This window comes from Carcharodon carcharias, chromosome 9, assembly GCF_017639515.1.
Source record: "Carcharodon carcharias isolate sCarCar2 chromosome 9, sCarCar2.pri, whole genome shotgun sequence".
NCBI classification, from domain to species: Eukaryota; Metazoa; Chordata; class Chondrichthyes; order Lamniformes; family Lamnidae; genus Carcharodon; species Carcharodon carcharias.
In genome coordinates this window covers 125,638,293-125,641,907 of record NC_054475.1, presented here as the reverse complement: position 1 = coordinate 125,641,907, position 3,615 = coordinate 125,638,293, and the positions used below count along the sequence as shown (strand labels likewise).

The 3,615-nt window shown below is 50.3% G+C and overlaps 1 non-coding gene across 1 annotated transcript; it reads right to left on the bottom strand.

Annotated features, from left to right (window-relative positions):
- Nucleotides 1-228: 228 nt before the first annotated feature.
- Nucleotides 229-335, bottom strand: LOC121282705. The gene has a single exon (XR_005944121.1). It is a non-coding gene; the product is annotated as a U6 spliceosomal RNA (small nuclear RNA).
- Between the last annotated feature and the right edge of the window lie 3,280 nt (nucleotides 336-3,615).

Sequence of the window (3,615 nt, the reverse complement as noted above, 5' to 3'; positions counted from 1 at the left end):
TAGCAGTCAGCAGGCTGCCTCCACCTCTGCTGTGATTGTCTGGGATGCATCAAGACATAATGACAGGGTTAGGAAGGTTAAGAAGATGTAACTCTTTCGAGTACAAACCCGTTTCTATCTGTTTTAGATGAAGTTACATTGTTTCATAGTTTGCCATTGTGAGATTTGAACTCTTGATCTTGGGGTTATAAACCCAGTACCATAACCACTTGGCTATTTAGGCCAAGCCAAAATATGGAATGCTTCACGAATTTGCGTGACATCCTTGCGCAGGGGCCATGCTAATCTTCTCTGTATCTTTCCAATTTTAAAGTATGTGCTGCCAAGGCGAGCACAAATGCACAGCCTGGGCACTGGTGTTAATCACTTGTACGTAATGTTCCTTATTCTCAATAAACTCTCAAGAATGTCTCCCTGCCTTTGGCTCCTTGTTCTGATGAGCAGTGTTCATGTTACTCAGATGCGAAACCTTTCTGCACAAGATAAAGGCAGGTGTCTCATTCCAGAGCCTCTTCCCTGATCTGTGTGCAGCCTTCAGACCAAAGTGATGGTCCAGCCTCACATTCCCTGGACACATTACTGATGCCTGCACCTCGGCAGTGCTGATCATTGCTGCCAGAATGTAGTTGGCAGGGGTCACAGAGTTCCATCATTGTCTCTGTGTGCTCTCAGCATCTTTAAGGTGGGGCTGGCTCCCATCCCTTCACCATCTGTGACTAGTGACGCTGTGCTCCTGAAGGATTCAGGTGCTTAAGGTGAACTAAGGAACAGATACTTTTAAAGTTTCATGGCTGCAAATCCATGTTATGGCCCTGATCACAGAATGCAAGTGAGATGCCCTTGGCCAGACAGGATTCAGACATTCTCAGGGGTTTTGTGAAGATTTATGGAGTGTTTTCACTGTACTCCTGTCGTCATCATCCTCCTGCAATCGAGCAACTATTAGGGCCTCCACTGTGTCTCCATGACAGGAGCATTATCACAAGAGGATATGTGCGCTGCCATCAGCCAGACTGGAGTCAAACGTTCATAGATGTAATATGATGATCTTATGCTGTCTCCTCATTGCATGTCATCATCATCTTCCACAAATCTAGCACTATGAGGGCCTCCCGAGTACAATTGCCTCGTCTGACCAGTGCAAGAGCCTCATTGCCATCATTATTGCCTTCGAGCACCTCCTCACCCTCATCCGTATTGGCACCCTCCTCATCGGAGGAGACCTCCAGCTCCTGCATCTCCTCCTCAGCCAGCTCCTCTCCCTGTTACAGCACCAGGTTGTAAAGGGCGCAGCAGGTATTGACGAGGTGTGACACCCTCTGTGGACTGTATTGCAGGGCTCCACCAGACTGGTCCAGGCACCAGAACCTTATCTTCAGCATCCTGATGGTTTGATCCACCAAGTTGTGAGTTGTAGCATGAGCCTCGGTTACCTTCGCTCTGCTGCAGTCTGAGGTCGCCGCACATGCGTTATCAGCCACATCCTCCGTGGGTAGCCCTTCTCCCCGAGGAGCCATCCCTGCAGCCTCCCTGGACTCTCGAAGACTACAGGGATCTGTGACCGGCTGAGAATGTAGGACCTGTTGACACTCCCTGGAAGCCTTGTGCAGACCTGTGGGATGTGTTTGTGGTGGTTGCACACCAGCAGCACATTCAGCGAGTGGAATCCCTTGCGGTTGACATTGTTGACCACGTGTGTGATGGAGACCTGAGTGGCATGTGAGTGCAGTAGATGGCACCCTGTACCTGTGGAAACCTGAGATTTGAGCAAATCCAATCATCCTTGCACCCTAGCTCTCCTTATCCTGGGCGAAATGCACAAAGTTGTGTGCCCTTGCAAAGATGGCATCTGTAACCTCATGGAGGCTTGGGAGATCCCACAGAGGTCACCTGTGGAACCCAGAAAGGAGCCACTGGCATAGAAATTGAGCACCACGGTCACTTTCACAGCCACTGGCAGTGGATGCCCTCCATATCCCCATGGTGCCAAATCCTGCAGTAGCTGGCAGATGTGACCAATCAGTTCCCTAGACATGCGCAGTCTTCGGTGACACTGGTTCTTGGTCATCTGCAGGAATGAAAAGCGGCATCTGTAGACCTTGGGTCTAAGTAGGCTCACTGTGGCTCCTCGGCGGCACGTGAGGGCGTGCCAGCTGCCCTTTCTTCCAGAGGGTGCTATTCGTCCCTCTGTGCAGCCAGGAGTCTCAGTCGCTTTCTTCACTGTTGTCTTCGCTCTCTGTACGCCATGAGGCATACAGCTAGTTCATCAGTCTCCATTATCTTGATGTACCTCTCCTGCAGGATGAAAGAGAGATATGTGAGGGTTAGCATGGGTGTATTAAGAACCTGTCCTGGTTAAGTCTGAAAGCCCCTTAATGATTCCTGGAGAGTGCTGGCCACCACTTCAATAGCCAAAGATTATTGCGCTGTATGGCTGCCTGAAGCCCCACCTTCCTCCGCCCCACTCCACCCAACCAATTGGCAGCAGCTTTGCCCATTGGACTGTATGCTGTGCTCTCGGCTCAGATGCTGGCATTCTCCCAACCCGCACTGCAAGGCTGCACTGTTAGCTTGAACCATGGGGGAGACTGGTCCAAACTGGGATGATGACATTGCAAGGGGCTGTGAGCGCCTCCAGCAGTGACTGCTCCATGGCCAGCTTTAGAAAAGGGATTGTACAATGTGTCCACTAAAACGCTCATTGCTTTGCAGTTTGTGCCTGAGGGGTGAAAAGCTCTGGAGCACTTGGTGGCACTTTCATGCTTCTGCCTTGCTTGAGCGGGCAGAGAAGCTAGAAGCCCGACTCCAATCATATCAATGTGGCTGCGCCTGAACTGTCTCAGCTGCAGAGGAATGGTCACTTTATACAAGGTTTCCCTAATGTGTGGCCACTTCCCTCACCCACCACCCCCGCCAGCCCGCATGTGCTTGTACTCTAGCTTCAACCGCAGGGCAGCCTTTGCACTACCCCACCCAAACTCACCTCAATCTTGAAGTCCAACAGGCGACCTGGGTGAATGCTCTGCAACGCCACTGTGTATTCACCTCCGAGCTCTCCTCAAAGTGCAGCCTGCCAAGTGCACTCCTTTATGTGCTGTTGTGAAACATCAGACAGGGCTGACGATCCAGCAACAGTGGGGGGGAGGGGTGTGATGATTCCTGTGGGCTAGACTTATAACGATATGCTGATGTATTACAATGAGGTTCCTGACGTCTGATAGTGGGAAATGCGGCCCTGCCATCGATGGGATGAGTGGACGATCGCAAACTGGTTTTATGCTGTCGTGAAACTGATTTTTGGCCTTTTTGCCATATTGTCCACTCACACTATCGAATGTGCCCAATGCCAGTGGGCATGAATGATTCCGCCCTTGTGTGTAGATAGAGTCTGAGAGAAGTCAGCATGAAGATAGCATCTATTTAGGGCTATACCTTGGAGATATGTATATAGCTGTGTGTTAACAATATGCAGCTTATGTCCATGCACACAAGACTCCAGACCTCTAGGTGAGACACCAAACAACCTTATCACACTGGGATCTTGTGTGTGTGAATTGGCTGCCTTGTTTTCCTACATTTCAAAAATAACTATACCTCAAAACACTTTGGGACATC